The sequence below is a fragment of the Chelonia mydas genome, chromosome 1 (assembly GCF_015237465.2).
Source record: "Chelonia mydas isolate rCheMyd1 chromosome 1, rCheMyd1.pri.v2, whole genome shotgun sequence".
Taxonomy (NCBI): domain Eukaryota; kingdom Metazoa; phylum Chordata; order Testudines; family Cheloniidae; genus Chelonia; species Chelonia mydas.
The window spans coordinates 205,831,431-205,853,601 of NC_057849.1; the positions used below are offsets into that span (position 1 = coordinate 205,831,431).

Consider the following 22,171-nt stretch of genomic DNA (forward strand, 5'->3'; position numbering starts at 1 on the left):
TTCTTTTACATGACTAAAATATAAATTATTCTTTTTTTGCACAATTTTTTTAAAAATAAAATTTGTTTTTAATGCAGAAAGTATTGTTTCAAAAAAATTTTGATTTGTTTTTCAGTTTTTATAAAGAATTTCTTTTTCTATTTTTTTTTCAAAAAATACTTTCGTCTTATGACTTCTAACAGAAATCAATTTTATATCTAAATATATATACATTTATTTTTATTCCAAAAGTTATTTTTTCAAACAGTTCTTCTATCTTTTGCAAAAAAAGTATCAGTTATCTTTTTCTTTTTAATTTTTGATAGTGTACACATTGAATTTTTTCAAAAAAATATTTGTCCTATTTTTTTTAATGCAGAAATAGATTTCCTCTGGGACTATTTCCTAGGAACAGCTGATCTATAGGGCAAAGGGGGAACTTAGGGATCCCAGTTACTTGACAAACACCTCCAGGGAGTTAAGCGATGGTCCTTCTCTGTGTATACCATACAGTGCCTCGTCTATCAGCATCTTCATCAGAGGTGGGGATGCTCCTCCCGAAAAGAGTTTCTAGGCCTCACGGATGTTGGGGTGGATCCCAGTCACTCCCAAAAGGGGTAGGTTTTATCCCAGAGAAGAGTTTATGGTCCCCAACTCTCTCATAGGGTGACCAACTATTGCATTCTACCAATTGTCCTAGTGCAGTTATCAGACCTCATTAGTAGCAGTTGAGGGAGTAGATGTTAGTGTAACGATGGGTTTTATATCTTCTCGTTATGTCTTGCCTTCTGTTTCAACAAAGCGTTCAATTTAGCTGTAAAGTCGGGTCCCAGCTAGTGTAGTCTCCTCCTTTGGGTAACCGCCAGCCAGAAACACATGCCAGAGGCCAATTTCACCCAGAGTACCAACTTCCTTGGGAATACATTGTGCATCAAAGTCATTAGCTACTCTCACAAATATAGACACTCTGTTTGTTGGGGGGTCATCTCACCATCTGTAAATTACAGTATTCCTGACGATTTTCACGGTTCCCAATTCCAGATAGATAGTAGCATCCTCAGTGTCTATGGGCACCTTAGCCGGTATAAGGGCTTGGTTGGGTTTACATAGAACAATTAGCTTACAATGCTCTTTTAAAGTCCAGTAGGGCTCAGACGAATAATCAGAACTTCAATCACATCAAAATTAGATATGAATGCTTTCTTGCTGCAGAAGTTGGGGTGGCAGAGGGAGTCCAGCGGTGCCTCCAAAATGTAATCCAATTCCCCTTTCCTTCCTGAGCTACTCGGGAGCAGGCAACACTCACCTGGTGTCCCAGGCACCTGATATTGTCAACAGTAAAGGAGATCCTCAGTATCCCAATGCTAATGTTGGATAGGTGGGAATCCTGAAGCCACCTCACAGCTTTATAAAGAAATTAATCTTGGCGACTTTCCCTGGAGTACTGACTTTTTTATAGAATTAGTACCAGCCCAAACAATACGTCAAAAAGCAATTCGTTTTACCTCAACAATTTCACAATGTTGTATTAAAATGAAACATGACGACCTCGGGCATCTTGGGTTGGATAAGACCTATGGGCATGTATGAGCCAGATTCTGCTGGCGATGGATGAAGATTGATGGGGAGCAGTATTGTAAGACCTGTGCCCAGTATACACAGTGGAAGATTCTACCCACAAGAGCTGTTCCACTGTTTCATCTTCACAGTGAAGGCCGGGTGGATTTAGTTGATATGGATTTTCTCACAACTGAATCCAATAGCAGAAATACTTGTATTAGTTGTAACTGATCATTTCACAAGGTAGGCACAGGCTTTTCCCCACTACAGACCTAAAAGCCTGCTACTATTTCTAAAACTCCTTGGGAAAACTACTGTGTGCATTATGGGCAACCCAAGTGGATGCACAGGACTTCAAGAGCCGATTAATTCAGGAACTTGTAACTATGGTAGGTGTAAAAAAAAACCCATCAAAAATCTAGGACAATAGCCTATTATCCACAGGGAGATCCACAGCCTGAATATTTTAATTGGACCCTGCTTAATATGTTGGCAACCTTAAATCTCAAACAGAACTCTAGATGGAGCCAGCATGTTAGCCATCTTGTACATGCTTACAACTGTACGTGAAATGAGGCCACTGGGTATTCTCTGTATATCTTAATGTTTGGACTAGAAGACCTAACTGCAAAAACCTGTACCCTAGGTCAGGGGGCAACATCTGCAACAACACTACCCCTGGCACCAGGTACCTTAGCTCCCCTAACCCTAAGTCAAGGGGCCCTACCTGCCCCCAACCCTAACCCTAGAACAGCAGATCCTTCCTAAACCTAAGTCAGGGGCCCTTTTTGCCACAACCTTCACCCTAGCACCAGATGCTCTACCTCTCCTAACCCCAACCTTATGTGATGGAGCTCTGCCTTCCCCAACTGTAACCCTAGTATAGAGGGCCCTTCTTAACCCAACCTTATCCCTAATTGAGGGAACCCTACCTGCCATAGCCCTAATCATAGTAATGGATTCACTACCTCCCCTAACCCTAAGTTAGGGGACCCTACCTGCCACAACCCTAGTCTTTGGTCGGGGGACTGTTGTCATGGATCCATAAGTCCGGTACTCTATGACAACTTTGGAACAGTCCCTGGGAGGACCTCTTCAGTGTGCCAGACCCCCTTAGGTCTCACTCTTTCACTAGCTAAGGCACTCAGCTTCACCACCTCCTTGGACCGAGACTCCAGCACTTCTGCTTCACATCCTGAGCTCCCTTCAGCAAGCCCACCTGAGATGGGCATCTGAGGGAGACCAGTACCCCCAAGGGGAGCAATACATGACACCCGTGACCTTCTCAATCTGCAATGACTCTCAGCCAGTGTTGTAAAAGCAGTAGGGTTTATCAGATGTCTGGAACGCAGCATAGAAAGTCCTTGGTTAGCATACAGACCGGAAAGTTACAGCATGGTCCATTCTGATTAGCCCAGAGCCCCTCTGATTAGACCCCCCTTGGCTTCCCCTCTGTCCCTCTATGCCCCTCTGTCCCAATTCCCAGGTGAGTCATACCTGGCCCCTCCTCAGTTTTTTGTTGTCTATCTGGTCAAACTCGGCTGGCTTCCTGCAGAGGGGTGTGCCATTCATGTCATCAGTTGCTAGGTACCAAATGCCCCAGTGATTTGTTTGCCATTGTCTTCATGGAACCTCCATTAACCTGGACCCCAAACCTGAGGCAACTAGGTGCCATTCACTCCTTTGTCGTAGCCTGCCCAAGCATAAACAGCCTTTTCCAATCACCTAGCTAACCATGCAGCACATAGGGGAAACTGAGGCACCCACAGTATTCATAAAGTACTACAGAAAATTCCCACTACATCACATCACTTCCCCCATCACATCTCTTCCCCCTTGAGACTGAATTGAGAGGGGTCACTTTACCCAGTGACCTGGGGAAGTTGGAAGCCACCAATGTTACCCATAGGTGCCACAGCATCTTTCCAAGTTCCTTGGTGGTTGTTCTATAAGGCACATCCATGATCCGTTTAGCACCCTACTAATCTATGGCACTTATTGTTTCCACTACCCAGCTCAGAGCAGTTTCACATCTTCCCTTAGGATTGGTCTGTTCGATGGCACTCGCAGGGTGCCCATGAAGAGCTCTCAGCCCTTTTGCCACCTCAAAACCTTTGGGTTTGAAACTGGGCTGGGGTCCTGTCACTTCCTTCTCCCCTCTGTGTGCCCAGGGAGTGAGGAGCACAGTGACCCCACATTCCTCCATGTGTCAGCCATCTTAGCTGTAGCCTAGGGTGTCCTTACCCTTGGTTGGAACAGGGAGTGGTTGGGTGAGCACTGGTTTTTAACCCAGTCACATCTCTGGGGCTCTGGTATCCCAACACCTGGCAAGGGATGCAGGGTGCTCCTGCACATTGGCAGGCCCCCTCTGTAGTTGTGTCCTAACCCCAGTGCTGTGTACATGCAAGGAGCCTATCTCCCAGCCTGGGGACAATCTGTTGCCCTCAACCCCAGGACACAGTCACCTCCCAGCCCCTCTTCCTGGAGGGTCATGATTGGGGGTCTCGGTGAAGAAAACACACCATACCACTCTGACCAGGTGTGTCTGTTACAAGCAGCAACCTTCCAGCTGCTTCACCTTCCTCTGGGCCTATCTCACCACTGGACAAGGCAAGCATGTTTGGCAATCATCCTGCCCTGCCAGTGTCACTGTCTCCCAATGCTCAGCTGGGGTCAGCTACCACTGTGCTCAGCTCTGCCTTTGCTTTCCCAGTGAGGGTGTAGGCAGTGAGCACTGACTGCCTTTATGACAGTATCAAAGACACTGTGAGTCATCTCCTGTGTGGAGATGGGCAGGGACCATCCCTCCATCCCATTCAGCTACAGGTGTCTGGTTACAGCCAGGTGTCCTGTGCTGTTACCAGCCTTGTTAGTAGCCATGGGAAACCCTCCTCCTCCCTGCCAGCCTGCCTATTTGCATGTTCACTGACACCTGCATTCTCAGCCTGCTAGTTTCCTGCATTCAAATCCTTGGCTGTTTCAGGCCCAGGGACTGGATCCTGTCTTAAAGTGACACATGCAGTGCAGTTGTAGCCATGTCCGTCCCAGGATATTAGACAGACAAGATGGGACCCTCACCAACAGGAGTTGGTCCAATTAAAGATATCGCCTCACCCACCTTGTCTCTTTAACGTGACACAGTTATTTCCCAAAAGGACATCAAAGCTAATGTCCTGGAGAACCCCAACTACCAGCCACCCTGCTCCCTCCTGTTTCTGCACAGGGATCTGAGACATAAGCGGGGCAAATGGCTTCAAATTTGGAACTTTTACCCAAGTTACACAGCCCTTCAGCATTTGATGGGGTTGTACCACACAAGACCTGACAAGGATTCTCTCTCTACCAGAAACTCTCCACCCCATGAATATCTTCCCATTAACCTTCCACTCCCCTGGGGATCAGATGTGTCTGAGTTCAACAGGACATGTATATTGATGCCTGGAGTTGGAACCCCTCTGGGCAAGACACCCACGGCTGGCCTGTGTCAGCTGACTCATGCTCATGAGGCTCAGGCTGTGGGGCTGTTTCATTGCTGTGTAGACTTCCGAACTTGGGGTGGAGCCCAGGCTCTAGAACCCTGCGGGGTGGGAGGGTGCCAGAGCTCAAGCTGCAGCTCGGTCTACACAGTAGTGCAACAGCCTCGCAGCCCAAGCCCCACAAGCTGGAGTTGGCAGGTGTGGGCCAGCCATGAGTTTTTCTTTGCTGTGTAGACATACCTTTAGTCACCAGCGCTGGTGTCCCTGAGCTATGTGACTGCTTTCCTCTGAAAGTTCAGTCATGTAGTTCACTCTAGAGCCTGAGTTACAGGCTGCCTTCCTGGTTGGACAGTGTATGACACAGCCTCTCTGTCCCGGACAAACCTTATTTCAGCAAGCCTTGGGCATTCTGCTCATTTACGTTCCATCCATCTGCAGATATTACATCTCAGCTCTCTGAGTCCCACTGAACAGCTTTGGGTTTCCCTAAGTTCCACTTCTGGGATGCCACCATGGAGTGGGTTTCTTTCCCCAGCCCCATGCTTAGGCCAGTCCCTTTTGGGTCTCTTTTCATACCAGAATCTGCTGTCCACAAATTCATCAGCCAACCAGCCTGCACTATGCAAATCCATGGGCTTCCTGTCCACTAACCACATTTTAAGGTCCTGAGGACAGATTTCATAAAGTTTCTCCGACCCAACCCAGTTACACAAATCCTCCAGGGTAGTGACCTTAGCTCCCTTATGCCATCTCTGGAAATATTCATCTATCACCAAGGTGAGTTCCATATAGCTCACACCCCAAGTCTTTTGCACCCCCTGAAACCTTTTCCTATAAGCCTCAGGGGTCAGCTTCAATGTAAGCAGTAAAGCCTTTTTGAATAACTCATAGTCTCTGCTATCAATTCCATTCATCTGGCTGTAAGCCTCTGACTTTGAGATCACATAAGGGGATGAGACAGAGAAGCTAGTCGACAAAGTCAACCTGGTTCAAATTGCAAGCCTTATCAAAGGCAGTGAGGTAGGCATCTATATTCCCCCTCCTTAAACTAGGGTAGCAATTTGGTAACTAGGTTCCTTGTGGAATTAGCATGCTGGGTCTTTCCCCACTTACCCCTTGGTGGGTCCTCTTGCCCCATAGCTTCTCCATCTCCAGTTCATGCTTTTTCTGCTCTCCTGCTATTCTTCCATGTGTTTTTGCTGCTTTTAATAGTCCTCTAGCTCCTTCGCTCTCATCTCCAAGTCCCATTGCTTCAAATCTGTCGATTGGGAGCCAGGTCGCGAAGACCCTCCTGCTGGATGGGGAACAGGATCTTGTGGATGCCCTGCTGCTGCCTCTGCTGTTCTTGAACCTTCTTGACTCCCCATTTGGGGTTAAAACCTGCTTCTTGGACTAGTCATCTCTGTCCAGCTGGCCAATCAGTTGCTCTTTGTTGAGCTTCTCAATGCTTAGCCCTTCTTCTCTGCACAGGCTTGCAATGTGCTTCATAGGAAATTGGTTATATGCCATGTTCTTGCTGCTTCCTTTAACTACCCTAGTTTTACCGCTGCCAGTCACTTACTGCAAAATACTCATGGTACATTCAGCAGCTAACCATCCTCTTGGTGCATTCAGGAACCATCCTCAGCTGCCATGTGTCATGGATCCACAGGTCTGATGCTCTAGAACAGCTTAAGAACGGTTCTTGGGAGGATCCCTTCAGTGTGCCAGAGCCTGTACGGTCACATTCGTTCACTAGGGTAAGCCATTTAGCTTCACCACCTCCTTGCACCGAACCTCTAAGCCACCAGCAACCCTGCTACACATCCTGAGCTCCCTTCAGCAAGTCCACCTGAGATGGGCACCTAAGGGAGCAATGCCCCCACCCCAACCTTCACCATCTGCAGTGAGTCTCAGCCAGCGTTGTAAAAGCAGAAGGGCTTATTAAATGTCTGGAACACAGCATAGAAAGTCCTTGGTTAGCATAAAGAAAAGAAAGTTACAACATGGTCCATTCTGGTTAGTCCAGAACTCCAGCCAAGTGGTGTCCACCTTTGGCTCCCTCCTCTGTCCCTCTGTGCCCCTTTGTCCAAATTCCCAGGTGAGTGACACCGGCCCCTCCTCAGTCCTTTGTTCCCAGCTGGTCAAACTTAGCTGGCTTCCTGTGGCAGGATGGGCCATTCATGGTCATTAGTTGCTAGGTACCAAATGTCCCGGTGATTGAATTTGCCATTGTCTTCATGGACCCTCCATTGACCTGGGCCCGAAAGCCAAGGCAACTGGGTGCCATTCACACCTTTGTCATAGCCTGCCCAAGAGCAAACAGCCTTTCCCCACCATCTAGTTAACAATGCAGCACATAGGAGAAATTGAGGCATGCACAGCATTCATACAAAATATTACAGGCTTGCAGTTTGGGGGGGAATGCGGTTCCCTGCCCACCAAACTATGCCCCTACCACTTTTAAAAGTGGATGGGGACCAGAGCACCCCTGACCCTCCCAGTTCCAGGACCCCTGCCCAGAAACCAAACCCAAAGTCAGGGGCCCCTACCTGCCATAACCCTAACCCTAGCAAGGGTGTGTGACGGAATGGGAATTTTCTGTAAATATTTTGTATGAATATTGTGCGTGCCTCAGTTTCCCCAATGCTGCATTGTCACCTGGGGTGGAAAAGGGCTGTTAACTCTCTGCAAAGGCCCAGAGATACAGGAGTGAGCTGTCTTAGGTTTGGGGCCCAGGTCAATGGTGAGTCCCTGAAGACAATGGCAAATCCAATCACTGGGACATTTGGTACCTAGCAACTAACAATCATGAATGGCCCACCCCACCATAGGCAGCCAGGCGCATTTGACCAGCTAGACAAGAAAGGACTGAGGAGGGGCCAAGTGAAACTGCCCTGGGAAGTTGAACAAAGAGGACTCAGAGACCAAGTGAGAGTCAAGGGGGGACACACAGCTTGGCTGGGGCTGTGACTAACCAGAATGGACTTGCTGTCACTTTCTTTTCTCACTGCGCACCAAGGACTTTCTGTGCTGTTTTCCAGATACCTGATAAACCCTCATGTTATTACAATGTGGCTGAGTGCCACGGCAGATGCTGAATGTGGGGGCGCATTGCTTTCTTTGGGGGTATTAGTCTCCCTCAGGTGCCCATCTCAGGTGGACTTGCTGAAGGGAGCTCAGATTGTGAAGCAGGGGTGCTGAAGGCTCCAAGGTTCGGTCCAAGGAGGTGGTGAAGCTGAGTGAACGAGTGAGACCCTAACAGGGTGTGGCACGCTGAGGAGATCCTCCCAGGGATGGTTGCAGAGCTGTTCCAGAGCACGGGACATGTGGATCCATGACAAAGAGTGGCTACCTCCCACAACCCTAACCCTAGCACCAGGTGCCCTACCTCCCCTAACCCTAATGCTAAATCATGGGGCCCTACCTCCCACAACCCCAAGCCTAGAACAGGGTGCCCTACATCCTCTCATCCTAACCCAAAGTCAGCAGGCCCTTCCTGCAACAACCTTAACCCTAACTAGGGGGCTCTAGGTGCCCTAACTGTTAGTGGGACATATCTGCTACAAACCTAACATGAACAAGCGTGCTCCAACTCTCCTAACCTGAATCCTAAGAGGGCCCCACCTGCCCCAACCCTAAGCCTAGCATTGGTTGCCCTTTCTCCCCTAAACCTAACCCTAAATTAGGGTACCATACCTGCTACAACCCCAACCCTAGCAAAGGGAGCCCTACTTGCCCCAGTCCTAACCCTCCGCATCTAGTGTCCCATATCCAACTGTTGGGGATACGTCAGTTAGCTGAGGATAAGAGCTGTGTGACAGTGGGTGCAGAAACACCAGGTCACTGAGAACTAGAATGGGGAAAAGAGATGATAACTTAAAAGCACTTATGGTGCTGGGGAGGAAATCCCATCACTGTTTCTTTAAGGCCTGAGGCCAGGAGCCTTGCAGAGAGGGCATGGCAAGGTTCCCCTCACCCAACCAATTGGGAGGAGGTTTAAGGAAGGGGACCAGCATATATGTTGCCTCCTCCCTTATATCAGGGGCAGACACCCACCACAGCAGGAGAAGCTGCCTGCTGAACCCTCTGAGGACTAACTGGAGAAAAGGAGCCTCTGTCACCTTTGGGAGACTAATAAGAGGTTCTGTCACCAACTGCCCTGTAACTAGGGTTGCCAACCCTCCCACTTTTGCTGGGAGTCTCCTGGAATCATGCTCTATCTCACGGAGGCTACTTCAGCTAAACCAGGAGATTTTTGGCACTAACAGTCTGGCGCAGCAGCAGAGCTAAGGCAGGCTCCCTTACTTGCCTTGGCTCTGTGCCGCTCCCGGAAGCGGCCAGCACCATCCCTGCAGCCCCTGCAGGGGAAGGAGGGACAGAGGGTCTCCGCATGTTGACCCCATCCTGAGCAACGACTCCACAGCTCCCATTGGCCGGGAACTGTGGCCAATGGGAGCTGCGGGGGTGGTGCCTGCAGTGAGTGGTGACCAGAGACCCCCTGGCCCTGCCTAGGAGCTGCTGCCAGAGGGATGTGCCAGTTGCTTTCGGGACCTGCCAAAGGTAAGTGCTGACCCCCTGATCCCCTCCTGGACCCCAACCCCCTGCCCCAGCCTAAAGCCTGCTCCCAAACTCCCTCCCAGAGTCTGCACCCCAACCCCAACCCCCTCCCAACCGCCACCCCAGAGCCCACTCCCCACACCCAAACTCCCTCCCAGAGCCCAATCCCACACCCCCTCCTTCACCCCAACCCCCTGCCCCAGCCTGGTGAAAGTGAGTGAAGGTGGTGGAACAGGGGTCTTTCGGTTTGCTCAATTAGACAGTTGACAACCCTACCTGTAACTTTGGGGGGTCTTGGTGCCGGGCAGCTATAGTTCAGAGCCCTCATGCCAGCAGCCAGCCCACAAGTATAAGGTCTCACCTTGGTTCTCATCAGCTAAGTCACTACTTGTGACACCAGCAGCCCCTCCAGTTCCCAGTCTCCCCAAATCTGTCCTCCCTGAGTTCTTAATTACCAGACACTTGGACTGTTCCCATCAGGTGTGTCACCCCCAGTGCCATGAACCCAGGCACCCAGTATTCAGTTCACTTTGCCATTCACAGACTGCACACCGGAGACCTGCTTGGGATAAAAATTAAAAAGGTTTATATAATAAAAAAGGTTTATTTAATAGCAAACCCACAGATTCAAAGATGACATAGGAAGGGAAAGCAAATACCTATAAGTTACACAGAAAATAAACATAAAGACACAACCTCAGGCTTTACACCTCCATACTAGATAAAAATCCCTTGTCTAACACAAGTTACCTATTGCCTTTGAACAGTTTCCCAGCGTACCACCTAGCCACACGGTTGGACCCAGCATTCATAGGCAACTTCTTGCCCAGAGACTGTCCCTAAGTTTCTGGGTGAAAACCCCAGTTTCAAACCTCCTTTTAAAAAGGCTTTTTCCTCTCTCCCCCCCGCCCTCCCCTCTTTCTCTGCTGCTGCATGGTGACCACTCACTATTCAGAGTGGGAGAAATTCCCTTTTGACTTGATGGCTCAGTGTTTTCCAATTAACTCTACTGGCCCATCATTGTCTTTTCCTGGACTGCACAATGGATAGTTAATTGGAGCCAGTTTTGTGTACGCACTGGGCTTGGGAAATGTTCCTCTCTGCAGTACAGTATAGTTGAAGTTGCAGTAAAGGTTATCAGCAAAGTTTTCTGTATGCATAAAGACAAATTCATAACCACAGTCTATATACATAGCTCATAATGACCATCCAGTTTATAACATTACAATCTTTCATAAAAGACCTTACTCGATATACTTTTATAGTACAATAATACAGTATACAATCAGTTGGTTCAACTACTAATTTTGGGGGTTTAAACCTCAGGGTGCCTGGAGCCTGATTGTCACAGAGCCACCTGAAGAAGAAACTGGCTACGGTCCTACAATGCAATTCCAAGGAGGAGAGCTGGGGACTCCTGTTTTGATAGAGTGACATTTGAAGGTACAGCCCAAGGGAGCAGGGTGTCTCTTGAACAGGGGAAAGAAAACTGACCCGGACTCTTATGTGGACCCAGAGTGGGCAAGAACTGGGGCAACAAATGAAGTGAGTTACACTTTGCAGAAAGTCGTAATAATTCAGATACCACAAAGGGGTTGCATGTTTTGAACAAAGCTAGTTGGGGTAACTGAAAGAACCCGAGCATGATGATGAGTGGTTCTGTCAATTACCCCAGTTGCAGGACCATGAGGGGTGACAGGGTGGCATACTGGAGGGCAGCATCCTATGACACAGGCTAGCCTGACATCAATTCTGGTCAAAATAATGGAAAAGTTGACATGGGATTAAGTTGGTAAAAAAACGAAAGGATAGGAGTATAATTAATGTCTTTGGCTTTACTGGAAAAAAGGTCTTGTCTGACAAACCCAATTTCATTCTTTCATGAGATTACAAGTTTGATTGAAAAAGGAAACTGTGTAGATGTAACAGATTTAGACTTTTGTAAGGTGTTTTACTTAGTACTGCATGGCATTTTGATTAAAAAATTAGTACTATACAACATCAATAGAGCACACATTCAATGGATTAAGAACTAGCTGACAGATTTCAAAACGTAGTTGTCAATGGGGAATCGTCATTGAATTGGAATGCTTCTACTGGGGTTCCACAGGGATCAATATTAAGCTTGATGCTGTTCAATATTTTCATCAATGATCAGGAAGTAAATATAAATTCATCACTGATAAAATGCGTCGCTAAAAATTGCCAGAGTTGTAAATTATGATGAGGACAGGGCAGTCACGCAGAGCAACCTGGATCACTTGGTAAGATGGACCCATTCAAACAAAATGTGTTTTAATACAGCTAAATAAAAAGTTATATCTACAGGAAGAAAAAATGCAAGTCATACTTATGGAGAGGGGGAATGTATCCTGGATTTTAGAAGTCATAGGGGACAAACAATGGAACACGATCTCCCAATGTGATGCTGTAGCAAAAAGAACTAATGACATTCTTGGATGTACAAACAGGGGAGTAGTGTAATCACATAAGAGAAGTCTGGCAGGCAATTTTCACAGACTAGAGTTAAGACTCAGAAGTTATACCAAGGAACAATACAAATTACCAAGAGTTCTTATTACATTTACTTATGATCACCCATTCTTAATTCTTTAATACCTAACACATTTATCATGCTGCCAAAGGTGCACTTGTCTGTAAAGCACTTTTAAGAGTGTTTGAATGGATTGATCCAAAAGGCACATGTTTAGAATATCAAAAGCAATCTCTTAAAGTTATTGTTTACAATCTCTATTAGGCCAACTTGCTTGGACTGATAAGGGAGTTAAAATCTAAAATGTGGTTACCTGAAGTCTCACTAGAAAGTGTAGACTTAGCAAGACAAGGGAGGTAAGATAAAGAGGGTGTACCTATAGGGACACTACACAAAGAAGGCAGAGTCCTGTCGAACCTTATAGACTTAGACATATTGGAGCATAAGCTTTCGTGGGTGAATACCCACTTCGTCAGACGCATGTGACGAGAGGAGTTGATCAGCGGGGCAGATGGGAGGCGCTCGGGGGAGGGGAGAGCTGGCTGCTGTTGGGTGCTGAGCACCCACTAATTTTTTTCTGTGGGTGCTTCAGCCCTGGAGCACCCACAGAGTCAGCGCCTATGGAAAGGTTACTCACCTTGTGCAATAATTGCAGTTTTTCAAGATGTGTGTCCCTATGTGCTCCACTTCAGGTGCTCATGTACCCCCATGCACCTTTGATCAGAGAGTTTCAATGGTGGTGCCTGTGTGGCCCTACACATCCTCATGCCCCGTACTGAGGCTATATAGGGATGCACAGGCGATTCACCCTCACTTCCTTCTGTACAGAAAAGCCCTGCAGAGGAAACTTCAAAGCAGAGGGTGGGTAGTGGAGCACCTATAGGGACACACATCTCAAAGAACTCCAGTTATTGCACGTGCCATGCAACCTCTCCTTCTTCTTTGTGTAGTGTCCCTATGGGCACCCCCCTTCACGTGACACCTGAACAGTATGCCCACAGGGAGGAGGGAGCTTCAGAGCAGAGCGTAATATGAAGACAGAATTGCACTGAAAACTGAAGCATCTGATCTAGAGGCATAAACCAAAGCTCAGTGCTTAGAGAAACTATGTACTGAAGTCTAGGTTGCAGCTCTACAGGTTTCCATGATGGAAGATTCTTGAGTAGTGCCATAGAAGTAGCCCATTCTACAAGATCTCGATCTAACACTCTAGAAGGAGGTTGAGTGTTGGCAGACTCATAACACAAGATGATAAACCCAGAGATCCACCTCAAGAGTCTTTGGGTGGAGATTGTGGATCCTTTGAATCTGTTAGCAATTGAAATCAAGAGTCTGGGAGACTTTCTGAATTGTTTGGTTCTGTCTAGATAGAAGGTTAACACCCTTCTTACATCCAAGTTATGAAAGACTGATACCAATCAGCTCTGTGTTTTTGGGGAACCAGGGCGCAGTATCTAGCCTTTCTGACTCATGAAAGACACCCCACCACCACCAGTCTCTGCTTGAACCAAAACCGATCAGAGAAAAGCCTTGCAGAGAGCAGTGAAGGGCACTGGGAGACACACCTAGACCCCCCACCCTGACAAGGGTGACAAGATTAAGACAGCTCCATTAGCATACAGAATGAAGAACAGAGACAACTCCCCTAGCCTCATCTGCATGAAAGATGGGACAGGGATTAGCATAAAGAATGAAGAACAGAGAACCGCACTGAACTCTGGGACCAGAAAAGCAGGGAAGCACAGCATCATGGGAATCTCTGCTCCAGATGTTAATGAACCTATGCCTGCACACACCCAGCTCAGCAATTATCAGACCAATTCTAGTAATAAATCCTTGATTGATATCCAAAATGCTGAAGCAGCCTAGCTGTATTGTGAGCTCCTTGGAAGAAAACACCACCCATAGCCAAGAGTGATCAGCTCCTATTGTCTAGCCTAAAGAAAACCCTTAAGTCATCAGTTTACCTATAAACAAAATCTAGTGTTCTCCCTTGAACCATTGTATTTTCTCTACAAAAATCCCTGCTCACCCTCCAGTCAGTGTCCTGATGCATGGATCCAAACTCTGCATCAGTTTCACTGGGACTCCATCTCCTGACTGATGGTGCTGGGGGCTCTGCCTGTCTCCAGCACTCAGGACCCTGAGCTACCACCATCACCTGGGAACCCCGACCAGTTCAAGCTTCATGGAGTGGGTGAGATCCCCCTCTTTCTCTCTCTCTCTGTTTTCTTTTCTACCTCAGGTATTAATCTTTAATAATGTAACTGTTATGTTTGTTTAGCTCTCCTTGTATAGTTACCACTATTATTCAATAAACAACTTTTATGGTTAAGCTTCTTTCTCTCTCTCTGAACTTTACTTTTTTGTATTTCTTCCCCCATTTACTCTGCAGCAGCGCTTCTTTTACATAAGCTAAAGATCCCTGTAGCACCCAAAAATCCTGTGGGGTTTGCTCATCAAGTGGGTTACTACCAGGACAATTGTGACGTGAAAGTGGGGATAGGGACGTGTTAAACCTGTGGCATATCAGGGGGGGTGCAGCTGAAAGTGCTGCTCAGCCCAGCCTATTGAGACCAGGGGCACATAAGGGTGACAGCTTGAAGGTGCTGCTTAACCCAGCTCATTGACTACAGGGACACATGAGGGGATCAGCTTGAGAGCACTGATTGACCCGGTCTGCTCAGACTTGCTCTGTTAGTGGTGTGTGTGTACGCGTGTTCATCTAGTCCTAGGGCTGGAGGAACCCAGTCCTGGGGAACCTAGGTCCTGCAAGATAGCTCCATTGGGAGGGGACTTGCAGAAGGAAGGAGTAGAGCGCCATATGAACACACAAGTGACATAAGCGGTACATTAATAGAATTACAGAACACCCCCTGTCCCCCCAGAAGAGTAACCCTAATAAATGAGCATACCCCAAAGTAACGGGCACATCTGGTAACAAGACAGCTTCCTGCCTAGTCTAATATGGTTTGGGGGGCAAAAACTGGAAGATGAATGGTCTGGTTAATATGAAATTCAGAAGATACCTTAAGCATAAATTTAGGATGTGAGATTTTTTCCTTGAAAAACATTTTAAATGGGGGAATCTGCCATTAAAGCCCCCAGTTCTCCAACCCTTCTGGCAGAAGTGATGGCTCCCAAGAAAGCTGTTTTCATGGACAGCTGATGCAGCAATGAACACGTAGCTAATGACTCAAAAGGGTTGTTTCCTAAGGCAATTAAGGAAAGAGTTCAAGTCTCATATTTGAGTAGGTTCTCTAATCTGTGGGAAAAGATTCATCAGTCCTCTGAAGAATCTTGAGATTATGGGGTGGGAAAAAAATGAAAAGCCTTCAACAGGTGAATGAAAAGCTGTTATAGCTGCCAAGTGCACCTTGACAGAACTCATAGTGATGGTGGGAAGGGCTTGAACAAATTCTGGAGGGGTCCTTCTGCTGACTGAATGACTCCAGAACTCCACATGGAACAGACACCTGCTTTTCCAGATTGTGCTTGTTTGGTACATAAACTGTCCTGAATCTCCCTGGAAGAACTGAAGATGTAATCTGGTGAGTTGGGTTATGAAGATACACGCTGCCTTATGACATAGCACTCAAAGACAGTTTCTTGCCAAGATTTGAGGATTTATCGGAATCCTTAAAATTAGATTTCTTAGGCTCACAAACCTACTTGTAGGCAGGTAAACCTTGGCTGTCACAGCATCCAGAGAAGTTCCTATGAAATTTGAGTCAAAGCAAACTTTTTGAGATTGAGTTGGAGGCCTAAATTGTGAAACAGAGATCTTGTTGCTTGTACTGCCAATAGGACTTCTGGTAAGATTGACCTCTGAATAGTTAATTGTCAAGATAAGGGAAGACAATTATCCCTAGCTGACATAGGTGGGCAACTATGACAGTCATGATCTGTGAGAATATCCTTGGGGCACAGGAGATGCCAAAAGGGAGCACGCAGTACTGAAAGTGATCGTGGTCAACTGTAAAACAAAGCAATCTCTCGTAAAGAAGGAAAAATTATGACATAGAAATACACATCCTGAACGGCGAGAGCCACAAACAAATCTCCAGAACCTAGGGAGGGAATTATAGCTCAAGGGTCATCAGCCTGAATATCTGCTGTTTCGCATAGTTGCTTAGATATCTGAGATCTACTATTAGTCTCCATCCTCCATTCTTTTTGGGGACCAGAAATTAGTTAGGATAGAAACCCTTTCCCTTTTGCTGCACTGGAACTGGTTCTATGCCCCCTAAAAGCAGAAGAGAGGCAACTTCCTGTCTCAGCAACTGATCATGAGATGGGTCCCTGAAAAGAGATGAGAGAGTGGATAAGAGGCAGGGATGGAAGTGAAATGAATGGAATAACTGGATGTTATGACCTCCAAAACCCATTTGGCAGAGGCTATTCTCTCCCATGCCCGTTGGAAATGGGAAAGACGGTATCCAAAGGGAGATTGGAGGGATAGTGCATCAGTAGATTCCTGTGGAGCAGATGGTTCAGCCCTCAACAAAGCTATCAGGACTGGCATTTAGACCAGTGATTTTCAAACATTTTTTCTGGTGACCCAGTTGAAGAAAATTGTTGATGCCCGTGACCCAATGGAGCTGGGGATGAAGGGTTTGGGGTGTGGGAGGGCTCAGGGCTGGATAGAGGGTTAGGGTGTGGGAGGGGGTCAGGGCTCTGGGCTGGGGGTGCAGGCTCTGGGGTGGGGCCAGGGATGATGGGTTTGGGGTGCAGGAAGGGGCTTTGGGTTTGGGGGGCTCAGGGCTGGGGCAGGGGATTGGGGTGTGGGTTTGGGGCGCGGGCTTACCTCGGGCGGCTCCCAGTCAGTGGGGGTGCTAAGGCAGGCTTCCTGCCTATCCTGGCACCGAGGATCACGCTGCTCCCCGGAAGCAGCAGCAGCAGGTCTGACTCCTCGGCTGAGGCGCACAACCAGCTCCACACAGCTCTCACCCGCAGGCACCACTACCCCCCAGCTCCCATTGGCTGGTTCCTGGCAAATGGGTGTGCGGAGCCGGTGCTCGGGGCGGAGACAGCACACGGAGCCCCGGAGCCCCCCCGCTTAGGAGCCAGACCTGCTGCTGGCCACTTCCAGGGCGCAGTGCGGTGTCGGAACAGGTAGGGACTAGCCTGCCTTAGCCGGGCAGCACCGCCGACGGGACTTTGAACAGCCCGGTCGGCGATGCTGACCAGAGCTGCTGCGACCCAGTGCCTGACATTCCACGACCCAGTACTGGGTCTCAACCCACAGTTTGAAAAACACTGATTTAGACGATGTGGATGGCTGGGATGAAGTATCTGTGACAATTGTGAAATTCAAGAAATGGAACAAGCGAGATTTCTGAGCTGTTTGAGACCTGCTAAATTTTCCTTTATTCGCAGGGGTATAAATCCCGAGGGAGCTAAGTGTAGCCCTCGAGTCCTTCAAAGTGTGAAGCGACTCATCATTTGACTAAGGTACAACTTGTGACATCAAAAGAGAGGTCCTCAACAGCTCTCTGCACTTCCCTTGGGAAGCTGGACAGCTGGAGCCAAGATGCTCATCACATCATGATCACAGTGGAAATGGACCAGACTGTAGTATTGGCTGCATCTAAGGAGCCCTGTAATGATGTTCTCACTAAGAGTTGCCCTTAAATTGTCTGCAGTGTTCCTCTGGCAAATGCTCAATAAAGGTGCTGAATTTATTGTAATTCAGATAGTCATACTTTGACCTGACCACTTGGTGGTTTGCTATTCTGAATTGCAACATTGCAGAGAAGTAACTCTTGAGACTGAAGAGATGGAGTTGCTTCTGGTCCTTGCTGAAAGGGATAAGTTTTGTACTGTGCTGTCTACCATACTCTGGCTGCTTCTACAACCAGAGAATTGGGTGACAGGTGTGAAAATAAAAACTCCAGATCCTTGGCCAGACCATAATACTTTTTGTCAGCATGTTTTCAAGCAGGAGATGCCCTAGCTCAGGGGTGGGCAAACTGTTTGGCCCGAAGGCCACATTGGGGTGCGAAACAGTATGGAGGGCCGGGTAGGGAAGGCTGTGCCTCCCAAACAGCCTGGCTCCTGCCCCCTATCTTCCCCCTCCCACTTCCCAACCCCTGACTTCCCCCCTCAGAGCCCCCAACCTATCCAACCTGCCCTGCTCCCTGTCCCCTGGCTGCCCCCCGGCCCCTATCCACCCCGCCAACAGGCCCCCCAGGACTCCCACGACCTATCCAACCCCCCCCCCGTTCCCTGACCCCCCCACACACAACCTCCGCCCCATCCAACTGCTCCCTGTCCCCTGACTGCCCCCCGGGACCCCCTACCCAACCCCCCCACCGCCCTGCGCGCGCACTTCCACCACCCCCTTACCATGCCGCTCAGAGCGGCAGGAGCTCGCAGTCCCGCTGCCTGCGCGGTGGCGTGGCTGTGGGGGAGGGGGACAGAGGGGGAGGAGCCCGGGCTAGCCTCCCCAGCCAGGAGCTCAGGGGCCGGGCAGGATGGTACCGCGGGCCGGATGTGGCCTGCGGGCCATAGTTTGCCCACCTCTCCCCCACCTAGACTCTGCCAAATGGTCTTAGCAGGCTCTAGTAAAGCCTCATTTACAGGAATGGCCACTCATGCAGAAGCTGAAGTATGTAAAATGTCGAGGAGTCCTGGGCCTTTTCTAAAAGGATTTGAAATGTATCAGCAACGCGCGTCATCAGCTCCTGGAATTGTCTAAAGTCATCTGACATGAAAGGCAGTGGAGGCATTTACAGCCTCACCCAGCGATGACAAAGAAATATTTGTGTGAAGTGAGCCCTTGCCTCATATTCCTCAAAGGTCTCCACTACCAGCTCTGGCTGGGGAGGTGGGAATGAGGGTTTGTGATAATGGATCTTCCTATATTCCCTGTAGGAATGGCTTACCGCCTTCAGGAACTGTTGGCGGTGCAAGGCCCAGGAGTCCCAATAAGACCACTGGGGGGAAGGGAGGGTGGAGAGCCCAGATGGCAAAGGAGGAGGCATCTGCTCTTGGTCATCCCAGATAGCTGGGGGACAAATTTATCTGTCTTCCATTATCTCAGAATAGGTAGAATGGTGTCCTGCAGAATAGACAGGAGACCCCTGAATCACAATACTATAAGAAGACTCATTGTCAACATATTCTGTGGGGAAAGATAAGTGTTCACCCTGGATGGCTGACGTCTGGGTCGAAGGAGGTCTCAGTGAAAAACTCAGAGTCAGTGACCCAGAAGATTTTGGTATGGAGAGCTATCCAGTACCAGTAAGTAATGGAGACTCTGGCTGATCCGACACAACAAGAACCTTTGAATATCTAAACACCAATGGTACTGCCATATAAATGGGAGCTGGCTGCAATCCTGTGGAGAGCTGTGTCGGTACCGAGGTACGGACCTATCCAGAATGTGCCAGTGCAGCAGAGACTAAATGATTTGAGTAAGTACATCCAGACTGACTCAGATGGTACCAATGTAGTGATCCGGGGCACCAATATAGGTACAGAGGCTACTGATTAATCTGATGCTGCCGACCTTTTTGAAGAGGAATTTCTGCTCATATTGACATGAGTGCTTGAAGCAGAAGGGCTCTTCAGTACCGAGTCTTATTTAGAAGAAGCATGGCTCTTAGAGGAAACCTGAGACATTTTCTCGTTACCGGACTGACTCAGAACCTTGATAGTATTCCCTTTGGGACCTGAGGTCTCCAGAACCTTCTTCGCAGTCAGTGACAAAGACTTCTTGGAAGGAGATCTAACTCTCCTGCTCCTTTTATTGGTACACGCAGACTTAATGCACGGGGCTCTTGGTACCATGGGTATGGCTATAGGTGCTGCATCTCCCAAGGCTTTCAGTTATTGCGACCTGAAGGTGGACAGGGTACCAGCCATTCCATCCCTCAAGGGTCTCAGTGACCAGGATCCTGATGCAGGCAGGGCACTAAATGTGCTCACAGCCCAGTGTACAAGGGAGTTCTTGGAGCCTGGTTTGGAAGCCTGTTGTAGGGCTTGATCACTCATCAACAGTTTGAACTTTATTTCCCTGTTTTTACAAAATCTGCTCTTGAATGAGGAGCAGGTCTTACACTTGGTCAGTACATGGGTGTCTCCCAAACACTGCAAACACTGAGAATGTCCGTCAGGAAATGGCTCCTGGTAGGAAAGACAATGCTTAAAGCCTGGGGATCCCAGCATACCCCAGATAATAAAGTCCAGAACAATCCCTCAGAGGGGAAGGAACAAACAAACAAATCTACTAAACTAATTACAACTAAGATCATCTAAACTACAACTAGATAAAAGTGAAGCAGGCAGGTTGTGTAGGCCAAAGGTGGTTGAGAAGGAACTGAGGACAGCTTACCCATGCAGCCCTATATACCTCAATAAGGGGTACAAGGATGTGTATGGCACATGTGTAGGGGGCTGCTACTGAAAATCTCCCATCAAGGGCACATGGGCACTTGAAGTGGAGTACTCATGGGGACGCTACTCAAAGAAGAACCTATATTTATTTATATTAAATAATAGAAGGGGAAATACAATATTTGAAATAAGATCTTACCACTTCTTATCCTCTTAACACTGGGATGGGGGAGAGTCCTTTTCACATGGCTGGTCCAGGAATCTGTCACACTTAGGAGGCTGTGCTTTCTTGTTAAGTTCAGTGACAATCAGCTCTCCAGTTGCACATGGTGAACTCGGTTTTATATACAGTACCCTAATTTCAGGTCTCATTGTAAGGGGCCAGCCTCTGATTTCTACTGGACACGTGCCAAGTGATTGTTCAGATTTCAGCTCTGTTTGTCTGCTGCTTCCATTGGTATCCAGCAGGTGGTGTACAGCAAATATCTTCAGTTCTTTTTCTCATCAGAGGCTTTTTTCATGAGAGTCATTTCAAGGACTGTATTTCATTATTAGCCCCTAATATCAGTTGGGATCACTGGTTTCAAGTAATTTTTCTTCATATTTCAAAGTTACACCCTGGTTTATATCTTTCAACATTCCTTCTTCCTTGTACCAGGAAATACCTATTACTTCTGGAGTGCAACAATTGTTTGTTATGAAACCAATAAAATCTCTTATGGTCTTCTAAATTTGGAGGAGTACTTGTGGCACCTTAGAGACTAACCAATTTATTTGAGCATAAGCTTTCGTGAGCTACAGCTCACTTCATCGGATGAAGTGAGCTGTAGCTCACGAAAGCTTATGCTCAAATAAATTGGTTAGCCACAAGTACTCCTTTTCTTTTTGCGAATACAGACTAACATGGTTGTTACTCTGAAACCTGTAAATTTGGAGGACGTACTCTATACATTCATTGATTGTACGTAAGCATTTCACATTATTTAGGCCTTCCAACAGAACAAGCGGTATTCACATACAGAAGGATGTAGATCTGACTCACAAGGCAAACAAATATGCAGCTTCTAATTTGGGATGAAAGACAGATTATCCACGGTATTTTTGATTTACAAGGAAAACAATATATATCTTACAATTTGGGGTGAAAACATGTGGTTTAGATTTCTTGGTGTAACAGGTAGTTTGCCCAGTTTGACCTTCAAACTTACTTTTTTAATTCGCTTAACTTGCAGCTTCCTCACCCATCTCTTGATCCACTCATAAGGAACACTATGCAATGTTTGCATAGCAAAGCTGGATGTCACCTTTCCTTGGTAACTTGTAGTTCTTTTTAGCTAGACTGGGAGGGAAAAAGAGAGTCTATCTATATGCAAATTATGAGAGATTCTTGTGTATGTGATGTGATTAACAATACTCTCATTTAGCCATTTTAGTTTCTATTACTGGAGAGAGCAACTCCCAACCTTGGCTGATCTCTGGGTCCTTAGACAAAATGTCTCACATGATGTGACCCATTTTCTTATTGTCTTGACTTCCTGAGTGGATCCTATTTTGGCACAAACAGCAGTGGATATGTTTCAGAGTAGCAGCCGTGTTAGTCTGTATTTGCAAAAAGAAAAGGAGGACTTGTGGCACCTTAGAGACTAACAAATTTATTTGAGCATAAGCTTTCGTGAGCTACAGCTCACTTCATCGGATGCATTCAGTGGAAAATACAGTGGGGAGATTTATATATATTGAGAACATGAAACAATGGGTGTTACCATACACACTGTAACCAGAA

General features: G+C 47.5%; 1 protein-coding gene and 1 long non-coding RNA gene across 2 annotated transcripts in view; one reads left to right on the top strand and one right to left on the bottom strand.

The window, feature by feature from the left end:
* Positions 1 to 22,171, bottom strand: part of VAMP1 (vesicle associated membrane protein 1) — a 104,142-nt gene that overhangs the window by 25,378 nt on the left and 56,593 nt on the right. The window lies entirely within an intron of this gene.
* Positions 9,401 to 17,447, top strand: LOC122462718. The gene is made up of 3 exons (XR_006285496.1): positions 9,401 to 9,557; positions 10,881 to 10,997; positions 17,428 to 17,447. It is a non-coding gene; the product is annotated as an uncharacterized LOC122462718 (long non-coding RNA).